Genomic DNA, 18,084 nt, shown 5'->3' with positions numbered 1-18,084 from the left:
TAAGCTGTATTTTCCTTAAAATCTATTTTGTCTTGGTTTTCAAATTTATTTGCATAAAGCTCTGCAACACAATCCCTTATGATTTCAGAATATTTCTTCTGTTTCAGTGGTTATTTCCTCTTGTCATTTCTTATTTTGTATACTTATACTTTCTCCCTATTTTTTAAATGATTTTTCTACTTCATTCTTAAAATAAGATTTTGATTTTTAAATTAAATTTTAAATTAAAATTTCAATTTGATTATTACATTATTTTTTTCTCTATCTTATTAATTTTTACTTTTACTTTTAGTATTTTCTTAGTAAGTTCCTTTGGCTTACTTTGATATCCTCTTTCTAGTTTTTTGAGATAATAATTATTTTAATTCTGAGTATTTGATTGATAAAAGTATTTAAGACTGAATTTTTCCATTCACTGTTTGAAACACATTCCAACCATTTTGGTAGTAGTATTTTTATCATTGTTTTAAAATAAATTCTATAATTTTATTTTCTGAGTTTTCTTTTCATCCAAGAGTTGTTTACCAGATGTTAGTTCCTTTAATTTCCAGAATAATATTTTTTTGCCTTTTGTTTATGATTTTTAAGTTTATTGCATTGTAATCAGAGATTGTTGTTTGTAACACTTCTATTTTTATGGAACTTCTTAATGTTTTTGTTGTGACTAAATATGTGACCAATTTTTGTAAATGTGCTTTATGCACTTGATAAGATATATTCTCCATTATCAGGGCATAAATTTTATATATATTAATTAGATTTATCTTGTTGATTATTTGCTTAAATCTTAGTCCTTCCTTTTTGTCTTCTTGATTTGTCTTACACTGAGAGTGTTGTGTTAAGGGTCTGGAATTTTTACTATGTTTCTATATCCCCTTGAATCTTTTATAACTTTATATTATAAGGGTAATTTCTATGTTATTTCATATGTTGGTACATATAATAATTACAGATTTCTACCTCTGTTTTTTTATTTCCATTTTCCTGCTATGCCTTTGCCCATTCCTTTATTTTCAACCTTTCTGGACCATTTTGTTTTGGATATATCCTTATATGTAGTATTTGGATTTGCTTTGTGAGACAGATTGGAAATCATTTTTTTATTAAGTGGATTAAATACTGTATCAGTCTGTTTTCATATTGCCATAAAGAACCGCCAGAGACTAATTTATAAAGGAAAGAGGTTTCATTGACTCACAGTTCAGCATGGTTGAGGAAATCTCAGGAAACTTACAATCATGGTGGAAGGCAAAGGGTAAACAGTACACCTTCTTCACAAGGCGGCATGAGGGAGAAGCGCCCAGAGAAGGGGAAAGAGCCCCTTATAAAACCGTCAGATCTCATGAAAACTCACTATCTGGAAGCTGCCCTCATGATTCAGTTACCTCCACCTGATCTCTTCCTTGACCTGTGGGGATTATGGAGTTTATGGGAATTACAAATCAAGATGACATTATGGGTAGGGGAACAACCAAACCATATCAAGTATTCTTTTCTTTGTTAATAAACTTTTAATTGAGCATTTAGTCTATAGATTTATGAAACAAAAGTTGCAAAGGTAGTACAGAGAGTTCCCATACAGCCTACAATCATACTTTATTATCATCTTAGAGTAGCATGGTACGTTTATCACAATTAATGAAGTAATGTAGATATGTCAGTGCTAGCAAGATTACCCCAATCTGTTTAGTTTTTACCAAAAAAATCTTTTTCTGTTGCAGAATACCATCCAGAATGCCACCTGCATTTAATATTCATGTTTCCTTAGATGCCTCTTGGCTGTGACTGTTTCTCAGATTACCTTGTTTCGTATGACTTCAACTCTTCTAAGGAATACCTGTTAGGTATTTTTAGAATTTCCCTCAACTGGGGTTCATATGATGATTATCTCACAGTGAGTCTGGGGTTGTGGGTTTGGAGGAAGACCACAGATATAAAGTGCCACTCTTACCACATTGTATCCAGGGTATATACTATCCACATAACTTACCGTAGTTAATGTTGACCTTGGCCACCTGTCTGAGGTAGTGTTTGTCAGGTTACTGTAAATTTACTTTTTTCTGGCTTTTCCATGCTGTAGTCTTCAGAAAAAAGTCATTGTGTACAGTGCACACTTAAGGACTGAGTGATTTTCTTCTTTAGGGTGGAGTATAAGTTATTTGGAATTTTTCTGAACAGGCATTCTCTTCTCCCATTTGTTTATTTTATTTATTTGTTTTTGGGTGGGGAGTGGGGTAAACAGCGCCTTTCTCTGTCACCCCGGCTGGAGTGCAGTGGCACGATTTCAGCTCACTGCAACTTTCTGGTTTCGAGTGATGCTTGTGCCTCAGCCTCTTGAGTAACTGGGACTCCAGGTACTCCCCACCATGCCCAGCTAATTTTTTATGTTTTTAGTAGAGATGAGGTTTCTCCATGTTGCCCAGGGTGGTCTCAAAGTCCTGAGCTCAGGCAGTCCTGCTGTATTGGCCTCCCAAAGTGCTAGGATAACAGGCATGAGCCACTGCACCTTGCCTTCCCTGTTTATTTATGCAATCAATTATTTATACCACTGTGGACTCTTGGATGCTTATTTTATACTCTGGTTGACAATCCAATACTACTTGATTTATTTTAATGCTCAAATTGTTCCAGATTTGGCCATTGAGAGCCTTCTAGCTGGCTCCTATGTTTCTTTGACAAGTCCTTATTATTGTTGCTAGTATTATTAGCACTTTCTTGCTTTTTAGCACTAAAATGTACTGTAGGTTTATCTTAAGTATTTACATGCTTTGGTCCTAGAACCAGCCATTTCTTCAAGAAGAATTGTGTCTTTTTATTAAAGAATCATACTAGAAACCAAGATCTGGACTGTTAACTACTGAATGTCATTGCTTTTAGACTATTTCAACTGATAGAGCAAGGAAGTTTATGTGTGTATAGTCACCTGTGACTATATATATACATACACATATTTCTATATTTAATCATCCATATTCAAATTGAGTATAATATGAGTTCATACTGATATCTTCAATTCTAATTTGTTACCACAGGGATTATTCTGGCTTTCTTCCCTTGCTTGTTTGCAACTCCTGCTTCAACAGTCAGAAATCTGACTTCCATATTCATTGGCTTAATTGTTCAATTCCAGTACACAAAAATGGTGGCTTCAGAATTAATAACTAATACCGCCATGGGAAATAACTTTATTAACTAAAGTACAACACTTATGTCCAGTTCTTTTTGAGTTTAGTCTTACAGATTCATCTTCTTTTCCAAAGTTACTTAGGTCACTGGTCTATCTACTCAAGTACCGGTACCACTCTATTTTAATTATAAAGATGTTGCAGTATTTTTTAACATCTGGTAGGATCAATCCCCTAGAAGTAGTTTTTCCTTTCTAGGATTTTCCTTAATATTCCATATAAAATGTATATTAACGTGCTTAGTCCAGATTCATTAAATAGCTTGCTGGCATTTTCCTTGGAGTTGCATTAAAATTATAACTTAGAACTCATACTTAGGTTGGAACCTTTTTCTTTCTTCAGTGAAGTTGTCTCATATATTAGTAATATGGTTTTATCATACAGTGCATTCCATCCTGGGATTTCCCATCTCTCTCTCTCTTTTTCTCTTTAACGTTTACATGTATTAAATTTCATTCTTTTGTGCTATATCATTCTATTGGTTTCAATTAATGCATAGTGTCACAAATCTGCCATTATAGGAGCATCATACAGAGTAGTTTCACCAACTTAAGAAATTCTCTATGATTTACCTAGTCAATACAACCCCTGCCCCTCAAACACTTGTTAAACTTCCTACATTTTGAAGAATTCCTTACATTTTCAATTTGGTAAGATTTAGATTCTATTTTCTCACTACTCTTGACAGCTAGGAAACAGAGTGCAAATTCATGTGTATTGAACTTTGAACTGGAAATTAGAGGCATAAAGAAGGAGGCACTGTGAGTTACACATTCTGGCAAAAGAGGTGTAGTAAAATGCAATCTACAGAGGTAGCAATAACAGGCATTCAAGCAGCATTTTCCAGGGTAAGATGGTTATGCTAGCTATGCCCAATGGAGGCAGGGGTGATGAGATCTCCAGCAGACTAGTTTTAAGGTATGTCTTGGGACAGTATTATTGGCTTTACAGCCTCTCAGTCTGATCTTCTGGCCCATTTTGAGATTCTGAGAACCCAGAATATTTAATACAGATATTATAATAATATAGATAATATAGCCTCCTTCCCTTTACTCTCTTTTCAAGAATTAATATTTTTTGGAACTTGCTACATATTGATCATAGTGCTAAGCATTTTTTAGGTACCATTTCAGTAAGGTTTTGGAAGATAAGTACAGATCACTTTCTTAACCACTCACTATATGATCTCTGTAGGATCTATATGTGATAAACACTGTGCTCATGATGTATTATCTGTTAACTTTCATTCAACAGATATTGATGACATGGTAAAAATGGATAGAGATTTGTCTTAGTCTGCTTTGTCTTAGTCTTGTTTAAATACCATAGACTGGGTGTTTAAGCAATAGAGATTTACTTACTCACAGTTCTGGAGGCTGGAAATCTAAGATCAGAGTGCTAGAATGGTGAGGACTCTCTTCCAGGAGTGCAGACAGCTGCCTTCTCATTATACCCTCACATGGCAGAGAGAGCAAGCAGCCTCTCTATTGTCTCTCCTTACACAGGCACTAATCCCATTGAACCAGGGTCCCACTTTAATGACCTAATTAACTCAGAAGGCCTCATCCCCAAATGCTATCACATTGAGGGTTAGGGCTTCAACATGTGAACTTTGTTAGCAGGAGAAGGTGGGAGACAAGAATTCAGTTTATAACAGATTTTGGACATATGACATCTTGTGGTTTTTCCCTTTGGGTAGGTGCAGGAGAAAGTTAACCTTTGAACTGAGATAGAAAATGAAATCTAATGGAAAGGGGAGGTAGTTTCGAAAAATCTAATTTGTTTGGGGAGGTAGTTTGGAAAAATGTGAGAAAAATAGTACTGCTACCTGGATTAAACAGCCAGAAAAAAAGCTTGCAAATTAGTGGAACTACAGAACAACAAATTATCTCAATCTTCTTTCTATTACTCAAATTATGAAAGTAAACTTTGTTACAAAAGGATTGCCTACAGAAATAATGCTATTATCTTTCCTACCGCCCCTTGTGAGTTTCCATTTATTTTTGGGTTGCTCACCAGATACTCCTTTAGAAGGCTCTGCAGATACATTAATCAAGGGTTTTGAAACTTCCTTGGGGAGAATAAGAGGAAATGGGGGAAGGATTAAAACATTCATCCCTGTGTAATTTCTGCTGTTCGTCCTACCTGGCTTTCCTGGGGGTTTTGGCCGTCTCTTCTACTTGAAGACGGGGAATAGATACTATCTTCCCTATTATTTGAATTCACTGTTTACTTTGCTTCCCACTCTTGTCTCCAATTTTGAGAACCAGAGAAGGGCAATGAGAAAAAATTGGTATTTGTTATCACCCGTGGTTCTGCATTAATGAGGCAGGATTCTGGAGCTCTGAGCCACCATTGGCTCAGAAGGGGAAGCAGCAGTGTCTCCTCACTGAGCGCATTCTGGCAGCAGCCCCACCAATTCACAGCGTAGCTCTTCCAGCCACCCCGTGACGGTGGATCACAGTGAAAGCTGGCAGAGGAAAAGGCGTTTCAGATTTGAGTTGGAAAACGTTTAAACATTCACTATTGTAGAGTAGTTAGAAGAATGGGTTTTTCATTAAACCTCACTTCAAATCCCGATTAAGCTTCCTACTAATTATAGACAGTTCTTTCAGTACCCTAAGCCTCAGGCTTTCTTCAATAAATGTGGGATAATTCCTCCCCTGTTAGGAGTATTGTGACAATTTGATCAGATAACGTGTCATGGGGTACCTGGCATGATATAGGCACTCAAACCACATTCTTTGAAGGATAAATGCATGGATATATGTCAAGTACTTAGTATACTAATCTGTACCTATTTATGTTCAGTATATGGAAGCATTTGCAGGCTATCACTGGGAAAAATCCTGCCTCTTAGCTCTAGCTCATCTTCCTTGCACATATCCTCAAATGAAAGAAGAATTCATGCATCTGATTTGCCAGATTCCAGCATGCCTACTGAACTTTCTAACTGCTGCAAGAGAGAGAACCTGAGCATGCTTGCTTCTCCTTCCTTTATTTCATGTTGCCAGGGTGGTAGGGGCCACTTTCTCCATGCCCTTCCTCTATGTAACAAAGGGGAAAAGAATACGTTTATTTTTGAAGCAAGCCAAGGACCCTTACTTTCTATCTGTTCCTTTTATGCTTCTACAGCATGATAAGCTTTGAATGTTGGCTGGCAGTGAGAAGGAGAGCCTCAGGCTCCTGGTCTAGGCCCCATGTCCAACCTAGCTTTCCTTAGACCCTTAGGGGATTAGGTACTGGATATGCCTGGAGTACCTGGAGGTTCCTTTCTCTTGCCATCAGTTGAATTGCAACAATTATACTTACCTAAGTATATTAGCTTGAGCCACACAAAACAGTCAATAATTAAATATTTTAATCTACAGAACAGTAATTTCATAAAGTTTAATAAACCTAAAGAAAAATAAGCCACTTCAGACAAACTCCTAAAGCATGATGCAAATATTTACTAAACAGCTTTCTTCAGAAGACAGGAGGGACTAATTTTCACACAGAAGTTTTCCCTATTTAAACTCTTTTAAACCTTCCAAAATTCCTGTCTTAGGCTGGCTGCTATAATAAAATCCCATAGACTGGGTGGCATAAACAAACATTTATTCCTCACAGTTCTAGAGGCTGAGAAGCACAAGAGCAAGGAGTAGGCAGAATTGGTGTCTGGTGAGGGCACTAATACCGTTAGGAAGGCCCCACACTCAAGATCTCGTCTAACCATATCATCTCCCAGAGGTCCTACCTCCAATACCTTCACATTGGGAATTAGGGCTTCAACATGTGAATTGGACTGGGGAGATTAAAACATTCCATCCACAGCAAGTTCCATTGTTCCTCTTCCTTTGGCCCTCTCTACCATCCCTTTTCTAGCCCACTCTTCAATTTTCCAACCCTCTCCTCCCTCTTACTCTGGTATTAGGTTGTCTTTTCTTAAGCAGAACAATATGGCTTTCTTAGCTTCCTCATTTTGCCTCTCCATTTATCACCCCACTCAACACAATAAAAGTCTGGAAGCTACAAAAACAGAAAAATCTCCATCCCCTTTAAAGAGGAGGGGTATAGAATTGCAAATACTTATCATTTAATGTATTTCCCTAACACAGAAAGAAGGAAGCTCTTAGAATTGTAAGTGACATTCTATTTGCATAAAAACTTAGCTGGAGGGGACACAATAAACCTTTACATTTCCAAGGTGTGATGGGGATTGTCAGTCTCTTACGAAGTTATCATTTTCTCGTAGCATCAGACAGTTTGTCATGAAACTTGTCATTAGCAAAACAAGAGGGGATGGTAGTGGGGTTCCTGTAAAATGATAAACTCAATTCTTTTTTCTGTTTACTAAGTTTGAATAATTAAAGAATCCAACAATTTTAGTACCAAAGAATATATTTGCATATGTGTATGCATAAAAACATGCCCACCTATATGTATACATGTATACACATAGGCTCACTGTTATGGTCTAAATTTTGTCCCCCTAAAAACCGTATGTCGAAGCCCTAACTCTGTTTGTGACTGTATTTGGAGACAGGGTCCATAATACAGTAGTAACGGCTAAATGAATTTATAAGAGTAGGGCCTTAATCCCAAAGGACTGGTGTTCTCACAAGCAGAGGAAGAAATACCAGATCTCTCTGTCTCTTCCCCTCTTTGGGTATACACAGAAGAAAGGCCACATGAGGATATAGCGAGAAGCTGATCATCTCTAAGCCAGAAGGAGAAGTCTCACTATAAACCAACCTTGTTGGCTTCTTGATTGTGGACTTCTAGCCTCCAGACTGTGAGAAAATAAATTTGTCGTTTAAGCCACAAAAGTTTTGTTATGGCAGCTCTAGCAGACTATTGCACACACAGATCCCAAAAACTCAGTGGTGACGACACATATTCTGGATTTGCAATATATGGCAGTAGGAAAGACTGGGAATCTATCAACAAAAGCTTCCAGCAATATAAGGAAGTCATTACACTTGCTCCATTGTAGGATCATCTGGTTAAAAACATAGCTTCTAAGTCATCTTTCACAGGTATATAATACTGCTAGTCATACTGCCTGATTGGGGTAGGGAGTGTGTGTGTATGTGAGTAAGGGGCTGAAACATTTCACCTGGTACTTTTAGAGTGAACGGTGTAGCAATCTTGAAGGTCGTTCTGGACTTTAACACTATTTTTACACCGGCCTAGACCCACCCACTGGATAGACTTTAAATACCCATGACTCCTGCTCCCACCTCTATTTGATAGAATCCTTGCTGGTAGGTGACTTTGGTTTTAGTCAAGGAACCTGAATCTCCTACAGCTCTTACAGCTTTCCTTTTAGGACCTGGTAACTCTGTTTGTCTTTGTCCTTTTCTGCTGGCTGGCTAGCCTGTCCTTTTCTGCACGTTTGCATGCTATTCTCCAGGAAAGCCCTGAATTCCACCTTTCTTTGTCCCTGTGGCTGGTGTATACATATGGTCCAAATGCTGTCTGGGGGCAAAGCTTGGAGTTTAGGGAGAATCAGAAGTTTCAACAGAGTAACAGGATAACAGGGTCAGAAATTTTCAAGAGAGCCATCATCTATTTTCTCTGTGACCTGAGGCAAGGGAAGGGGAGTCTTAATTTACACTGAGGGAGCTTGTTACGCACAGAATGTTCGTCATTCTCTCAAAATCTATATATTGAAGCTCTAACCTAAATGTGATGGTGTTACCTTTGGAAGGTAATTAGGTCCTGAGTGTGGCACCCTTGTAGATGGGATTAGTGCCCTTTTAAGAAAAGTCTGTAAGAAACTTGCTCACTGTCTGCTCCCTGCCATGTGAGAAATAAATGAGGTTTAAGCCACCCAGTCTATGGTATTCTGCTGTAGGAGCCTAAGCTAACTAAGGAAGGGCTCAAATAAAATGGTAGGAGTTCCTGGGACATCAGCTTAAAGTGTAGGAATTTGCCTGTTGACTCACTGTCCATTTGGTCTTCCAAGGTATATTTTTATTACAAGTATTAGACATAACCATCCCTTTCTGCCCACTTCTCTTTCTGCTTACTTCTTGGTACAGCTGGCATTTAACATCGAGAGAACTGGGGACTTAGAAAAGGCATCCCATTTTGATGAATTTTGGAGTTGGTTTTATAATCTGAACCCTGATGTACTCATTCTACTACAACTTGTTGAGCATCTAGTATACACCAGGCAATGTTCTGGGCACTTAGCATATATCATGCTGAGACTGTGAGAAAATGTTGGGCAGGGAAAGGAAGACTGGGAATACATGAAGAGGGAGTTGAGTTTCAGTTAAACATTGAGTGGTCAGGGTAGGTTTCTCTTAGAAGGTGACATTTGAGTGAAGACTTGGTGGGGAGCTGGCTATGCATCTATCTTGAGTAAGAGCATCTGAGCAGAAGCAGTATTAGCCCAACAAATCTGAGGAAGGAATGTGTCCGACATGTGCAAAGTATAGTAATCAGACTGCTATATCTGGAGTGAAGTCAGTGGGGTATGGAGAATGGAAGGAAAAGAAATAGGAGGAATTGGGGGATGGCAGCAGGGAGGTTAGTGAGCTGGATCATGCATGGCCATGTATGTAGAGTATTGTTCGGACATTGGATTTGAATATGTAACAATCCTATACTGAACACGCTGATCCTTGTTTTCAAGTTCTCTTCTATAACTTCTTGTTCTCAATGTGTACTCCATGGACCATTGCATTGAAATCACCTGAGAGACATGAAGAAAATAAGGCCCCACACTGGGCCTACGAACAGAATCTAAATTTTAACTAGATTCCCTGGTGATGGGTATGTACATTAGCGTTTGAGAAACTGTGGTCTCTTTTATCATTGTATTAGCAACAATTGCACCCATATCTTAAAAGGATGAAAATGCGCCAATTCTGGAGAATACGCTCTGGGTGAGGGGTTGATTGTCTCCCCCCACCCTAGCTACATCACTGCATGGATGCGGTGTGCATGCTCATGGCAGAGATTTGTGCTCCTTCCTCCGTGGTATGTGTTGTGGCAAGGAGGCATGCATCCAGCCAGGGAAAATACGTTCTGGTCTCCTTTGTATCCAAATGTGACTCATTAACTCATTCTCATCAATGAACTGTGAGTGGAAGTGATGTGTGCTACTTTTGAGCCAGGGATTTTGAGATGAGGATAGGAATTCTCTACTCCTTTTCTCCCATCAGTCAAAATGCAGCAAACTCTGAGGGCATGATAGATGGAGCAGACTCAAGATGAAAGCAAGTTAGCTCCCCGAATCACTGTGTGAATCATACTGAGCTATTATGTGAATGATACGTAATTGTTTATTATGTAAAGTCACTGAAAAATTTGAGTTTATTTGTTAACGTGGATAGCATTATCCTAGCTCAAAGATTTTCAAACTTTAGGAGGGATCAGAATTGCCTGGAGAGCTTGATAAAGCACTCATTGTTTGATTCTATTTTCAGAATTTTGGATTCTGCAGATTTGGGGTGGGGCCTAAAAATGTGCATTTCTAACACACTTTTTGGTGATGCTGATCCTGCTAGTTTGGGGACAATCACTTTGAAAACCACAGCCTTAACTGAGAAGACGTCTGTGGGAGAGTGGGAAAGCTCATGGCCTCTAAGGATATGCCATTGACTCTAAATGTGAAATGAAAATAAAGCCAGCTTAGCCCTAACAGGGACAGTTTAGTGCTACTGAATTGGCTGCTTCTCCCTGATGCGGCCATGTTCACTATAAAAACGGATACAGAAAAGAAAATTGACATTCATTAAGCTTAACTTTGGAGGGATGATTTAACTGATACTGGCAACGCTGTTTTTTTTAATTACTCCACCTTTTATTCTGTTCTTCCAGTTCCCTAGAAGAGAAAGCAGTTGATTTATGACCGTCACAAAGCTGTTAGCCTAGGGTGGCCTTGTTTGCATCAGTGGGAATATGGCTGAGTCACTGATGCAAAAAGCCAGAGGATCCTCTGCCTCTCGCAGGAGATGAGGGACAGGCAGAGTCTTCTCCTACCCTGAAACTTTAACAAATTATCCAAAAGTTTTACTGTCATTTAATGTTATAGAATAAGTTTAAAGGATTTTTTTCTGTCTCCACTGGAGTATTCTAGGCTAGGCTGAAATGAATTAACTTCGTCACTTAGAAAAGCTTGCTTTCGTTTTGGAAGGAGTTAGTGTAGGTTTTTCCAGATTGGACTTAGTTCTTTTAAGGTGCCTCATATAAATTAAGCTTTGGAATTCTTTAGAGAAATTTGTAATTTTATAGCATCTGTCTTCCAATGTGCTATTATTAAATTATTCTGGATCGCTTCACTGACAGCTCCACTTCTTAAAATAGAGATCAACTGTATTCCTGGACACTGGCATCAAATAGCTGACTTAGAAATGCTGGTTTCCAAATGGTTGCTTGTTTCTACTATTTTTCTACTTTGAGTTCTCTTGATTTGTTTTAGAGGACATGACACATGTTTCTTCTCTAAATATCTTTGTGCTCAGTACCTATACATAACGAGTACCATTTTCATTTGCTTCTCTCTTGCTAATTGGTTCTGAAGCCTCCTTTTCTTACATGGGGTGTTTTTGAAGCTTTAAATCCTACTTCTAATCTCTGTGATGCCAGGGTAGGTTTGGAATGGGCTTGCTTTGACATTGGCAATACCCTCAGAAGACCTCAGATACAACCTGGCTGTGTTCCATTTTGAGAAATGCTAACGAGAGTGGACATCTTCCTTTCTCGTCCTCCCTTTCTCCCTATAATATTTACCACTTACTCTGTGCCAGGCTCTGTGATTCATCAGTGAACAAAATGAACAAAATTATGAACCTTATATTCTAGTGGCAGACAGCGAAAATGAAGCATTAAACAGAGAGACACAGTTCAAATAGAACTAAGTGTTCTGAAGATGAGTACGGTACTAGAGATGTCATCTGAGCTGACCATTGGGTGATAAGTGAGCTTTGCAAAGATCTGAGGAAAGAGTTTTCCAGGCAGATGGAAGAGCAAGTGTCAAGGCTGTAAGATGGGAAATATACTGGGATACTTGGGGAACAACAAAGAGACCATGTGGCTGGAGTCTAGTCAACAAGTAGGGGAAAGGGAATTGTCGCATGAGATCAGCTCTGGCGGAAGCCCTAGCTCATGGACCTTATACATTGGCAAATTCCGTTAGATAGTAATTTCAGTCAAAATCTCTTGAGAGCTGAAAGGACTGAATTTATTCTCATTATTTTTGCTAATGCAACCTGCTTAATTGGCTGTTTAACTTCCTTAATGGTGCTCTGTCTTTATTAGTGGGTACTGTGAGAGAAAAAAGCCTACTCTAACTTTTGGTACCAGCATTCTGGGTGCTTCTGCTCTCTTCTCCTTTCTGTCTTGGGAACAGGGGAACAAAGACAACTTTGGGAACATAAATAACTTGGTTATGTTTTTGGGGTCAAGAGCCCATTACCATGCTGTTTTGGTTACCACAGCCGTATAAGAGAATTTGAAGTCAGATAATGTGTTGCCTTCAGCTTTGTCCTTTTTGGTTACGATAGCTTTGTGAGTGAACTATACAGGCTCTCTTTTGTTTCATATGAATTAAAAAATTTTAAGAATAATTTTCTGGAAAATGGAAAATGATATTGGTATTTTGATAGGACTTGTATTGAATCCACAGATTGCTTTGGGTAGTATGAATCAATATCATTTTAGTGATATTAATTCTTCCAATCTATGAGTCTGGGTTGTTTCTCCATTTTTTGTGTGTGTCATCTGCAGTTTGTTTCATCAGTGCTTTATAGTTTTCCTTGTAGAGAGCTTTCATCTTGGTTAAGTTTATTTCTAAGTACGTTATTTTATTTTGTAGTTATTGTAAATGGGATTAACTTATTGATTTGGTTCTCAGCTTGATTGCTATGCATGTATAGCACTGGTCCTGATTTTTGTATGTTGATTTTGTATCTTGCAACTTTAGTGAATTCATTTATCAAATTGAGGAGTCTTTAGAATTGTCTAGGTGGAAGATCATATCATCAAACAGAGATAATACGTAGTTTAAAAAGCCAAAGTGCTATAAAACATGTAACACCAAAAACAACAGCAACAATCAAAGTCTCTTACCCCATCCCACCATATTTAATTCCACTCCTTAGAGGCAACTACTTTCTACTTTTTAAGTTGTTTCTTCAGGCTTTTATTTCTGTTTGTCTAAATACTTTAGGCTTTATTTCTGTATAGCTAAAATTTGTTCAATATTTTTAGATGTTTCATCCATTATCGACTTTCTTTTGTTAGGTCTGCTTTTCTGCCTCGATCTTTTTACTCCACACTTCCCTTTGAATGAATTTGGACATATTTAAATGTAGCTATACTATTACGATACACAGGTAATGTTCTGCTCAAATGGTGTGCTATGACTACTCACACTCTTTAAACATTTCCCATCCCCGAAGCCATGTCATCTCTCCTCCTCCTCCTGCATCCCTCGCTCTCCTTGGTGTACTTAGTTTTGAATGCATACAACTATCATTAATTTTTCACAAGCTATGGAATTATGTTTTCTAAAAGATCAAATAAACCTGCTAACTGTCGGCTTGTTTCTTTCTTGGGGACATACTTGAGGAATTCTCAGTCCTTCTTTTTAACGTTGGTCTGGTTGTTCTCTTGGCTGGCTACATGAGTGTTCTCTAGGACCTCCACCTGTTATCTAATAAGGTTAAGTATATCTTCGTGTAACTTCTTGAAAAGCTAAACATGAGAGATTCTTTTTTTCTTTCTTTCTTTTTTTGAGATGGAGGTCTTGCTCTGTCGCCAGGTTGGAGTGTAGTGATGTGATCTCGGCTCACTACAACCTCCGCCTCCCAGGTTCAAGTGATTCCCCTGCCTCAGCCTCCCAAGGAGCTGGGACTACAGGTGCACACCACTATGCCCAGGTAATTTTTTTTGTATTTTAATAGAGAACGGGTTTCACCATGTTGGTCAGCGTGGTTTCAAACTCCTAACCTCATGATCCTCCTGCCTCAGCCTCCCAAAGTGCTGGGATTACAGGCGTGAGCCACTGCACCTGGCCAATAATGTTTTTAAGGTGTTTACTAGTTGAGAATGTCATTATTCTACCCTCACAATGATTAATCTCTTGGCCAGGTAGAGAATTAAGTTGGAAATAATGATTCTCAGAATGTTTCTGAAAATTTTATTACATTTTTAATAACCGTTTTTCCTCCTTAAATTCACACATCATGCGTATACTTTTACCTCAGTGTGTCAGTGAGATGAAACCATGTGTGCTTTTCATAGTGATCTTTTTGTTTCCTCTCTTCGTTTTTGCTTGCATACCAGGCTCTCTCATCTACCGATTTTGAAGTGTTTTTTTTTCCCATTGTTTCCTTACTGCTGTGTTGCCCTCCTGGAGCTCTATGGACATTTTTATTGTACTTCTTTTGTAGATGGCTTGCCATTTATTTACTGAATCGTCTCTTTCCCCTTGGTGTGCTGAAATTTAGTGATAATGTGGCTTGGTGTGATCTTTGTTTTGTTTTGTGTCAGTTAATTGGGTCAGGCACTTGTTGATCACCTTTAATTTGGAAATTCACATTCTTTAGTTCTAGGAATTTTACCTGTCTCTGTTCTTTGGTAATTTCCTTCTGTCTGTTTCTGTTGTGTTTTGTTTTCTTTCTACAACTCCTATAACTTAGTAGTTGAATTCTCAATTTTTTTCTCCTTTTGTGAGAAGTCCTTAACTTTATCTTTTGATCCTTCCAGTGAATTTTAGTATTTTCTTATTCTCTATTCAATTTTTTAAAAGGATTCTTTTTTTATGGACTCAGTAGCTTTTCATTTCTTCAAGGCTATTAAAATACTTTTAAAAGTTTATCTGTTTTATTTTTCATAAAACTTACCATCTTCATTCTTGTGTTTCTCTTGTTCTTTGTCTTTCACACTGGAGAGTTGCCTGAAATAGCTGTTGATCTTGATTCTGCTCCTTTATTTAAGAGTAAGCCACTCTAAATAAAAAAAAGAATGTAAATACCCAGTGTTGGTGATGATATGAAGAAACAGGAATTATCTAGGATCATTTTGGGGAGAACAAATTGGTACAGCATCACTAGGAAAAATTAGCTTGCATATAAAGTTAAAAATATGTATAACCTATGACCTGGTACTTCTACTTTTAGGTAAAAACCCAAAAGAGATGCTTTACACATGGACGTGAAGAGACACATAGAACCACCACCAAAGCACCAATAGTAATAATACATAGAAAAGGGAAGCAAGTGAGATGTCTACCAACATTAGAGTAAAAATTTGTTCTTGTAAGAGAATGTTATACAATAATGAAAAAGCATGGACTATAATTACCTATCACAATGTGGATAAATCTCACTAATGTTGAGCAAGACATACCTGAAACAATACATAATAGGTATCAATTGATGTCTACATAGGTATTTACTATGTGATATTTCATTGAATAAATGGCATTTGTCTTAGGCACTATTCTGTATATGCCTGATATTTTACAATACAAATAGTTTAAGAAAGAATAATGAACTAAAAATATAGTTGCAAATTCTATATGTGCAGTTGAAGCTGTACAACTTCTAGTCTTTACTGAAGGCCTAATGAGTAGGGATCCAGAAGTTTCCTGGCAGGGACCCCTACATATCAATATCTGTTAGTCTTCTTCCAACTACTCCAGGAACTATTCAGTTATTCCAGAGAATGATTTACCAGTCACTTCACGAAGTAGTATTTGCCTGTCTGCCTGTATTCCTAAGGCAGAGAGCAGAAGAGCAGTAGGGGGCTTATCATTCAGTATGCTAATTTTAACTCAGTCTGCCTCTTTCCAGTACGGTGTCTTCCCTACCTCAGTCCTTCCTGTGTTTGGAACGTCCAGGGTTCAATTTCTCCACCAAATAAGTCCCATTTGTGGATGGGGGATTCCTGGGGATATGAGTTCTACTTATACATATTTTCAAAATAAACATCTTGCTTTCAGCTCTTTGCTTTTCTTTCCTTTTGGGGAGAACAAGTTGCTACCATTTTTCAAGCTTTCTGGTGTCGTATGTTATGAAATACTCTGTTTCTTCCTCTAGTGTGCATCTGACATTCAGATTTCCTAGATATTCTATTTTTCTGTCCATTTTTCAAAACTGTTTTGTTTCCAATTTTACTTTTTTTGTCTTTGTGGATTTCTTCTTCTTCTTCCTGGTTTCTTTCTTTCTTTTCTTTTCTTTTCTTTTTTTTTAAAGTTGTAATTTAGGTTCTGGGGTACATGTGCAGATCATGCAGGATTGTTGCATAGGTACATATATGGCAAAGTGGTTTGCTGCCTTCATTCCCCCATCACCTGTATCTGTTATTTCTCCCCTCATTATCCCTCCCAACCTTCCCCACCCAGCTGTCCCTACCCTAGCCCCCCTCTACTGACCACAGTGTGTGATGCTCCCCTCCCTGTGTCCACGTGTTCTAATTGTTCAACACTTGCCTATGAGTGATAACATACAGTGTTTAGTACTATGGGTTTGATTGTGCTTCAACCCCCTAACCCCAAATTTATATGTTGAAGTCCTAACCTCAGTAGCTTGGAATCTGACCTTATTCAAAGACACAGTCTTTACAGAGGTAATCAAGTTAAACTGAGGGCACTGTGGTGGGTCCTAATCCAACACAATTGGTGTCCTCACATAAAGGAGAAATTTGGACACATCAGACACGCATAAGAAGACTATGCCAAGGACAGAGGCCTGGAACTGATCCCGCCCTTACAGCCTTCAGAAGGAACCAATCCTGTCAATGCCTTAATTTTGGACTTCTGTTTCCAGAACTGTGGGACATGTGTCAGTGTTGTTTAAACAACCCAGTTTGTGGTACTTTTTTTACAGTAGCCCTAGGAAATTAAAATGATGACTTAACAAATTTATTTTTCATTATTATAGTTGCATTTTAGGAAAGAGCAGATAAAACACTATGACAGGAAATTCTGCTCGACATTTTATATATTTTATTTAGTGGAGGTATGGGTCTTTATAAATGACTTTATTTATTTATTTATTTATTTATTTATTTATTTATTTATTTATTGAGACTGAGTCTCACTCTATCACCCAGGCTGAAGTGCAGTGGCACAATCTCCGCTCACTACAACCTCTGCTTCCTGAGTTCAAGTGATTCTCCTGCCTCAGCCTCCCCAGTAGCTGGGATTGTAGGCATGGGCCACCACTTCTGGCTAATTTTTGTATTTTTAGTAGAGATGGGGTTTCACCATGTTAGTCAGGCTGGTCTCTAACTCCTGACCTCATGATCCACCCACCTCAGCCTCCCAAAGTGCTGGGATTACACGTGTGAGTCACCACACCTGGACATGATACACTTTGTATAAAGAATAGACTGAGAATCTGAATTGAAGTATGCTCTATCCAAACCATAGGGATCTTATTACTGCACGAACATCTCTCCAAGCTTGTTTTTCATCTTTGGAGTGTGCTGACAAGGATCGTGCTTACGGATTTTGAAAGGACAAAATAAAAGTTTCTGTGAAAGTGTTTTGTTTATTGTCAGCTATATCGATGTTAAGTAGTATAGGAAAGAAGGAAGAAGAACTGATATTTGTTGTCCAACTATATTCTTATATAGTTCAATTTTGATTTTCCAAATAGTTCTCTGGAAGATTATAATTATTAAAATTACAAAGAACACAGGTTCAGAAAATGGAATAATTTCTCCTAGACAGTAAAGTCAGAAAGTGGGGCAGATAGGCATCACATGGAAACTTGGGGGCCACCTTTGTCACATCCTTTCAATTACATGCTCTGCAAAAAGAGAAGCACGTCATCTGTACAGCAAGTGAACCAGATTCAGAGATACTCCAGAGAACAGGCTACTCCCTTACCCTTAAGTGCCTTCCAGGGGCTCTGCTATTGGTTTTGATTGTTTCAGTGGTCTGATGAGT

The 18,084-nt window shown here is 38.1% G+C and overlaps 1 long non-coding RNA gene across 5 annotated transcripts in view; it reads left to right on the top strand.

The window, feature by feature from the left end:
• LOC141583527 (uncharacterized) overlaps positions 1 to 18,084 on the top strand; it is a 327,776-nt gene that overhangs the window by 119,560 nt on the left and 190,132 nt on the right. Inside the window, exon 6 of one of the 5 annotated variants that reach the window (XR_012516175.1) lies at positions 13,924 to 13,968. The exons of the other annotated variants lie outside the window; for them this stretch is intronic. This is a non-coding gene — a long non-coding RNA (uncharacterized LOC141583527). Of the gene's footprint in view, positions 1 to 13,923; positions 13,969 to 18,084 lie in introns of those variants that run through there. 5 annotated transcript variants of the gene reach the window in all.

This window comes from Saimiri boliviensis, chromosome 2 (assembly GCF_048565385.1).
Source record: "Saimiri boliviensis isolate mSaiBol1 chromosome 2, mSaiBol1.pri, whole genome shotgun sequence".
In the NCBI taxonomy this organism is placed as follows: Eukaryota; Metazoa; Chordata; class Mammalia; order Primates; family Cebidae; genus Saimiri; species Saimiri boliviensis.
This window is presented reverse-complemented; position numbering and strand designations above follow the sequence as displayed.